The sequence below is a fragment of the Bombina bombina genome, chromosome 10, assembly GCF_027579735.1.
Source record: "Bombina bombina isolate aBomBom1 chromosome 10, aBomBom1.pri, whole genome shotgun sequence".
Lineage (NCBI taxonomy): Eukaryota > Metazoa > Chordata > Amphibia > Anura > Bombinatoridae > Bombina > Bombina bombina.
In genome coordinates, this window is record NC_069508.1 from 170,683,447 (window position 1) to 170,692,811 (window position 9,365).

Below are 9,365 nucleotides of genomic sequence, written 5' to 3' on the forward strand. Positions count from 1 at the left end.
TTCTCCAAGCGGCATCTTCTATGTTCTTCCATCCGATGACGACCGGCTCCATCTTGAAGACCTCCAGCGCGGATCCATCCTCTTCTTCCGACGACTAGACGACGAATGACGGTTCCTTTAAGGGACGTCATCCAAGATGGCGTCCCTCGAATTCCGATTGGCTGATAGGATTCTATCAGCCAATCGGAATTAAGGTAGGAATTTTCTGATTGGCTGATGGAATCAGCCAATCAGAATCAAGTTCAATCCGATTGGCTGATCCAATCAGCCAATCAGATTGAGCTCGCATTCTATTGGCTGTTCCGATCAGCCAATACAATGCGAGCTCAATCTGATTGGCTGATTGGATCAGCCAATCGGATTGAACTTGATTCTGATTGGCTGATTCCATCAGCCAATCAGAAAATTCCTACCTTAATTCCGATTGGCTGATAGAATCCTATCAGCCAATCGGAATTCGAGGGACGCCATCTTGGATGACGTCCCTTAAAGGAACCGTCATTCGTCGTCTAGTCGTCGGAAGAAGAGGATGGATCCGCGCTGGAGGTCTTCAAGATGGAGCCGGTCGTCATCGGATGGAAGAACATAGAAGATGCCGCTTGGAGAAGATGTTTGCCGGTCCGGATGTCCTCTTCTTGCCGGATAGGAGGAAGACTTTGGAGCACCGGATTATGGATCGCCAACCCCCGCTTGGGTTGGATGAAGATCTTGGAGCCAGGACGGATCGGTGAACCTGGCATGGTGAAGACAAGGTAGGAAGATCATCAGGGGCTTAGTGTTAGGTTTATTTAAGGGGGGTTTGGGTTAGATTAGGGGTATGTGGGTGGTGGGTTGTAATGTTGGGGGGGGGGTATTGTATGTTTTTTTTTACAGGCAAAAGAGCTGAAATTCTTGGGGCATGCCCCGCAAAGGGCCCTGTTCAGGGCTGGTAAGGTAAAAGAGCTTGTAATTTTTGTATTTTAGAATAGGGTAGGGAATTTTTTATTTTGGGGGTCTTTGTTATTTTATTAGGGGGCTTAGAGTAGGTGTAATTAGTTTAAAATTGTTGTAATATTTTTCTTATGTTTGTAAATATTTTTTTATTTTCTGTAACTTAGTTCTTTTTTATTTTTTGTACTTTAGATAGTTTATTTAATTGTATTTATTTGTAGCAATTGTGTTTAATTAATTTATTGATAGTGTAGTGTTAGGTTAATTGTAGGTAATTGTAGGTAGTTTATTTAATTATTTTATTGATAGGGTAGTGTTAGGTTTAATTATAACTTAGGTTAGGATTTATTTTACAGGTAAATTTGTAATTATTTTAACTAGGTAACTATTAAATAGTTCTTAACTATTTAATAGCTATTGTACCTGGTTAAAATAAATACAAAGTTACCTGTAAAATAAATATTAATCCTAAAATAGCTATAATATAAATGTAATTTATATTGTAGCTATATTAGGATTTATTTTACAGGTAAGTATTTAGCTTTAAATAGGAATCATTTATTTAATAAGAGTTAATTTATTTCGTTAGATAAAAATTATATTTAACTTAGGGGGGTGTTAGTGTTAGGGTTAGACTTAGCTTTAGGGGTTAATACATTTATTAGAATAGCGGTGAGCTCCGGTCGGCAGATTAGGGGTTAATAATTGAAGGTAGGTGTCGGCGATGTTAGGGAGGGCAGATTAGGGGTTAATACTATTTATGATAGGGTTAGTGAGGCGGATTAGGGGTTAATAACTTTATTATAGTAGCGCTCAGGTCCGGTCGGCAGATTAGGGGTTAATAAGTGTAGGTAGGTGTCGGCGACGTTGTGGGGGGCAGATTAGGGGTTAATAAATATAACATAGGGGTCGGCGATGTTAGGGCAGCAGATTAGGGATACATAGGGATAACGTAGGTGGCGGCGGTTTACGGAGCGGCAGATTAGGGGTTAAAAGTGTAATGCAGGGGTCAGCGATAGCGGGGGCGGCAGATTAGGGGTTAATAAGTGTAAGGCTAGGGGTGTTTAGACTCGGGGTACATGTTAGAGTGTTAGGTGCAGACGTAGGAAGTGTTTCCCCATAGGAAACAATGGGGCTGCGTTAGGAGCTGAACGCTGCTTTTTTGCAGGTGTTAGGTTTTTTTTCAGCTCAAACAGCCCCATTGTTTCCTATGGGAGAATCGTGCACGAGCACGTTTTTGAGGCCGGCCGCGTCCGTAAGCAACTCTGGTATCGAGAGTTGTATTTGCGGTAAAAATGCTCTACGCTCCTTTTTTGGAGCCTAACGCAGCATTTGTTTGAACTCTCGATACCAGAGTTAAATTTATGGTGCGGCCAGAAAAAAACCCGCGGAGCGTTAACAGCCCTTTTACCGCCAAACTCCAAATCTAGCCGATAGTGAGCCCGACATATTAGATATTGTCCACTATTTAACTATTTCCTGCACATGCAACAATGCACACAAAATAAGTGTCCCAAACAATGGAGTTACGTTGTGTGCACGAATTAACTATTTTGTGCGCACAATGTAACTGTATAATGAGGGTTCCAGTCTCCTCCTCTGTGCACATTCCACAATGTTGCCACCCTAATTTGGCCAGCCAATTGAGTGGAACAATATGAGCAGGGGGCAGTGTGTATTATCCTGGGCAGAGCCCCCCCTCGAGCCTATAGTGAACCACTAGTGCAGTTCTGCAGCGTGATTGTATTTTGACATGTGGGTGTTACGCACTGCGGGAGCACTGCCCAGGATATTACACACTGCCCCTGCTCATTTTATAGCTAAATAGTAAGCATACTTTAATACGTAGTGCTCACGGTGTAGTACATCATAAGCACGGTGTAGTACATCATAAGCACGGTGTAATACATCATAAACACAGTGTAGTACATCATAAGCACGGTGTAGTACATCATAAGCACGGTGTAGTACATCATAAGCACGGTGTAATACATCATAAACACGGTGTATTACATCATAAGCACGGTGTAGTACATCATAAGCATGGTGTAGTACATCATAAGCATGGTGTAGTACATCATAAGCACGGTGTATTACATTATAAGCACGGTGTATTACATCATAAGCACGGTGTAGTCCATCATAAGCACGGTGTATTACATTATAAGCACGGTGTATTACATCATAAGCAAGGTGTAGTACATCATTAAGCATGGTGTATTACATCATAAGCACGGTGTAGTACATCATAAGCACGGTGTAGTACATCATAAGCACGGTGTATTACATCATAAGCACTGTGTATTACATTATGAGCATGGTGTAGTACATCATAAGCACAGTAACATTATAAGCACGGTGTAGTACATCATAAGCATGTTGTATTACATAAGTACGGTGTATTACATCATAAGCACGATGTATTACATTATAAGCACGGTATAGTTCATCATAAGCACGGTGTAGTACATCATAAGCACAGTGTATTACATCATAAGTACGGTGTATTACATCATAAGCACGTGGTATTACATTATAAGTATGGTGTAGCACATCATAAGCATGGTGTAGTACATCATAAGCACGGTGTATTACATCATAAGCAAGGTGTAGTACATCATAAGCACGGTGTATTATATCATAAGCACGGTGTATTACATCAAAAGCACAGTGTATTACATTATAAGCACGGTGTATTACATCATTAGCACGGTGTATTACATTATAAGCACGGTGTATTACATCATAAGCACTGTGTATTGCATCATAAGCATGGTGTAGTACATCATAAGCACGGTGTATTACATCATAAGCACGGTGTAGTACATCATAAGCACGGTGTATTACATCATAAGCACGGTGTAGTACATCATAAGCACGGTGTAGTACATCATAAGCACGGTGTAATACATTATAAGCACAGTGTATTACATTATAAGCACAGTGTATTATAAGCATGGTGTATTACATCATTAGCACGGTGTAGTACATCATAAGCACGGTTTAGTACATCATAAGCACGGTGTATTACATTATAAGCATGGTGTACATCATAAGCACTGTGTATTACATTATAAGCATGGTGTAGTACATCATAAACACAGTGTATTAAATTATAAGCACGGTGTAGTACATCATAAGCACGTTGTATTACATTATAAGTATGGTGTATTACATCATAAGCACGGTGTATTACATCATAAGCACTGTGTATTACATTATAAGCATGGTGTAGTACATCATAAGCACAGTGTATTACATTATAAGCACGGTGTAGTACATCATAAGCATGTTTTATTACATCATAAGCATGGTGTATTAAATTATAAGCACGGTGTAGTATATCATAAGCACAGTGTATTACATCATAAGCACAGTGTATTACATCATAAGCACGTGGTATTACATTATAAGCATGGTGTAGTACATCATAAGCACAGTGTAGTACATCATAAGCACAGTGTAGTACATCATAAGCAAGGTGTATTACATCATAAGCACTGTGTATTACATCATAAGCAAGTTGTAGTACATAATAAGCACGGTGTAGTACATCATAAGCACGGTGTATTACATTATAAGCATGGTGTATTACATCATAAGCACTGTGTAGTACATCATAAGCACGGTGTATTACATCATAAGCACGGTGTATTACATCATAAGCATGATGTAGTACATCATAAGCACAGTGTATTACATTATAAGCATGGTGTATTGCATCATAAGCACTGTGTAGTACATCATAAGCACGGTGTAGTACATCATAAGCACAGTGTATTACATCATAAGCACGGTGTAGTACATCATAAGCACAGTGTATTACATCATAAGCACGGTGTATTACATCATAAGCACGTGGTATTACATTATAAGCACGGTGTAGAACATTATAAGCACAGTGTAGTACATCATAAGCACGGTGTAGTACATCATAAGCACTGTGTAGTACATCATAAGCACGGTGTAGTACATCATAAGCAAGATGTATTACATCATAAGCACGGTGTATTACATTATAAGCACAGTGTATTACATTATAAGCACGGTGTATTACATCATAACCACAGTGTATTATATTATAAGCATGGTGTATTACATCATAAGCACGGTGTATTGCATCATAAGCACGGTGTAGTACATCATAAGCACAGTGTATTATATCATATGCACGGTGTATTACATCATAAGCACGGTGTAGTACATCATAAGCAAGGTGTATTACATCATAAGCAAGGTGTATTACATCATAAGCATGGTGTATTACATTATAAGCACGGTGTATTACATTATAAGCACAGTGTATTACATCATAAGCAAGGTGTATTACATTATAAGCACAGTGTATTACATCATAAGCATAAGCACGGTGTATTACATTATAAGCACAGTGTATTGCATCATAAGCATGGTGTATTACATCATAAGCACGGTGTATTACATCATAAGCACTGTGTATTACAGCATAAGCACGGTGTATTACATCATAAGCAAGGTGTATTACATCATAAGCAGGATGTATTACATCATAAGCACAATGTATTAAATCTAAAGCACAGTGTATTACAGAGTGGTAAAGAAAACAATCACAATAGCATATTTTAAATCGTATTTTAATTAAAAAAAACCTGAATTTGTATGTAAATTACACAGGAATAAATTGTATTAAACATGCACAGCATAAACCATAATATAAGTACACTGGAGGTGCAAGAAATACTTAGAAATGTTTACTCAAGTTAGAAAATACAAAGCATAATTGTTGATTTATTGTAAAATGGGCATCCATGGGCGTGTATGAAATCGTCTCTCAACCCCAAGCGTAATTATCTAAACTTTTTCCACCTACAGATCTCTGTATTTTCTTGAAAAAGTTGGAAGGTTGTGCCAAAATACTTAATACCCTAATAGAAAAACACATGTATACGGAAATAGGGGTCTATTTATTAATGTATTAATGTGTCAGAACCTGCAAAGTTTAGCTAATTAGCCCCCAAGTCTTTCTTTGCAATTCTATTGTTTAGATCAGGCACCTGTTTTGTAGCCTCCTTTGTACAAACTCCAGTTCATTTTTATCCTGTAGATACGGCCTTCAGGACTGCACACAATACTCAAGATGTAAAACGCGTAACATACTGCTAATTCCGATTCCTATACAACCAAATTTTGAATAATCCAAAATAGTAATTCCCAAGTCACAGTTCTTTTTTACAACAGTCAGTACAACGTCATTGAGTCTGTAATTAACCTTTTGGTTTTTTTTTTATCTAAATGTATAATGTTTTACTTTTTGATGTTGAACTTTAGATCCCAGTAATGTGTGATTATTATTACTTGCACGTAACAGGTAAGCTGCATACTCTAATAAGACACACATATGCTGTAAGTGCTCTGGATATGTCATGTGTGACTTCACTGCAAGTGATGAACTTCCTTACCTGCATATACTGGGGAGTCACGTGCACTCATCAGATACTCGTGCATATTCTGAAAGCTGCTGAAGATGTAATATGTGACTTTATCTCAGGCTTTAAGAGCATGTGCACGTGCTCTTAATTGCATAGACCCGGTAAGCTACATCCACTCATTAGACACTTAAATAATATACTCAGACATGTGCTCGTGCTCCAAGCTCTGCTAGTCATGTGATGTGTGACATCACCCTGCCTATGACGTGTGTATGTTAGGTGAGCCGCGTGCAAGGGAAAAGTTGTCAGATGTAATATCTTTTTTTCTGAAGCACTTTTGCCAATTACAAAACTGCTTCTAGTCAAATTCAAATATGCTAAAGTGCTTTACAAATGTACATTTTATAATTATTTAAGGAATATGATTAAGGTCAAGATGGAGAAAATAGCAACTATACAGACAAATATGATAATGGAATCTAACATATGTAAGCAGCATAATAGAATGCAGAGAGGTCTTGGAAAAGCCTTCACTTATATTATTTGATTTAATTAAAGGGATATTAAACTCATATTTTTTCTTTCATGATTTAGAAAGAGTTTGCCATTTTAAACAACTTTCTAATTTACTTCTATTATCTAATATGCTTCATTCTCTTGCTATCCTTTGCTGAAAAGCATATGTAGATAGGCTCAGTAGCTTTTGATTGGTGGCTGCACATAGATGCATCATGTGCATTGCTATTTCTTCAACAAAGCATATCTGAAAAATAAAGCAAATTAGATAATATAAGTAAAATAGAAAGTTTAAAATTGTACTTTCTATCTGAATTATGAAAACAAATGTTTGGGTTTAATGTCCTTTTAAGCTGAGCAATATGTGGATGCACTTCTGTATAGAAAGGGTTGTTTATTCAGGGAATAGTCTTCCAATAGAGGTGGTAAGGACAAGAACTTTATGGGTATTAAAGGGAATGCCTAGGATGCAATCCTAAAGATTAAAGGGACAGTCTAGGCCAAAATAAACTTTCATGATTCAGATAGAGCATGTAATTTTAAACAATTTTCCAATTTACTTTTATCACCAATTTTGCTTTGTTCTCTTGGTATTCTTAGTTGAAAGCTTAACCTAGGAGGTTCATATGCTAATTTCTTAGACCTTGAAGCCCACCTTTTTCAGATTGCATTTTAACAGTTTTCCACCACTAGAGGGTGTTAGTTCACGTATTTCATGATAACTTCTCGTGCACGAGAAGTTATCTGGGAGCAGGCACTGATTGGCTAGACTGCAAGTCTGTCAAAAGAACTGAAAAAAGGGGCAGATTGCAGAGGCTTAGATACAAGATAATCACAGAGGTTAAAAGTATATTAATATAACTGTGTTGGTTATGCAAAACTGGGAAATGGGTAATAAAGGGATTATCTATCTTTTAAAACAATAAAAATTCTGGTGTAGACTGTCCCTTTAAGTCTGCACTTCAGATAGGAATGTGGATGGGCACTATGGGGCCGATTTATCAATGTCTGGCGACATGATACACTGTAGAGTATCATGTCCGCCAGCCATTGCTGAATTCTAGTGAACTGCTTGAGCAATGCCGCCCCCTGCTTCTTAACTCCTGTTTCCGGCGAGCCTGAAGGCTCGCGTGGAAACAGGGATATTCAGGGCCATTCAGCCCTTGATAATTCGGCCCACATGGCCCTGATAATCTTAAAGATCTCCACTCTAGTGAAATTATCTGTAACTGCAAGGTCTTAGATGGCAAATTGTAGCTTGATACCTGTTTATGTCACTATACCGAGTTTGTGATGTTAAGGAGAGACACCTACATTAGAATATATTGCATGATTTCTTCCCATACTGGTTAGTATTTGATCATTGGCTCCTAAGTGCCTCGAGATTCTCGTTTACCATTAAGATTTATGTTTGTATCTAGAGGATTTATTAATACAAAACTAGTATACACTGGGTGTTGTCCAGACTAGAATGGTATTCCATTTTCTTTCTTATGGTGGTCCATGATTCATTACTGTTGGGAGTTCATCACCTAGCGACCAGGAGGAGGCAAAGACACCCTATACCAAAAGCTGAAATATCCCTTCCACTTCCCTGACCCTCCGAGTAACTTGGAAGAGAGGGGGGGCATGGCTATGCAGCGACCATGATAAGTCACACTTTATGAAGCTCTCTGAATTTAATTTAACAAACCTTTAAATAAAATATGAAGATCTAATTTATCTCACCCCAGATCCATCTTATATGAAAGCCGTTATATGGGGTGACCTGGACACCTCACTTGGACCTTCAGAGATCTGATTCAGCCTACTGAGAGTACAGCCAAAAGCCTTCTAACACATACCCCCCCCAGCCGCCCGGGTTAGAGCGGTACTAAACTGACTACTAAAACCGAGACTGCACTGCTACATCAAACTTGATAATGGAGAGAGACCTGCTCTTATTGGCACATAAGCTGCTTATGAAGATAGATCAGCAGATGTATAACAGTTTTTGAGATCTCACATATACCATAAGAACCACCGGTGAAGAAGGAGATAGCAGCACACCCAAAATGGCTGAGCATGGAGAGGTAATCTTACGTAATACAGAGCCTCAAGTTCTTACAAAGGTCTACTCTGCAGACAATATGGAAGTCAGCTTTTCAAAGGTTTCTGAGGTAAAGGAGACACAAACTTCTACATTACTTAAGAACAGTCCCACCTTTAATGCCTCTCTCACACAGCGGGAGAGATACCATGCTACAACCAAGAGCGACTTACCCGCACGCTATGGAGCAACTAGAGGTCTGGAGTTGTGGACTTTGCAGGTGTTTGACTGGCATGCTAATGTGGCGGATAGCTCGGACCCTTGGGCAGCTGATACAGGCCTCAGCCTGTGTAAAGTTAACAAGCTTGTGTGGGCACATCGTAGCAAGAGACTCAGATAGTGAAGCCCGCCATCCAGGAGATACATAGTGTGGCAGCTGGCAATCTCGGGGGGCACCGCTGAGGGGAGAGATTGAGAAAGAG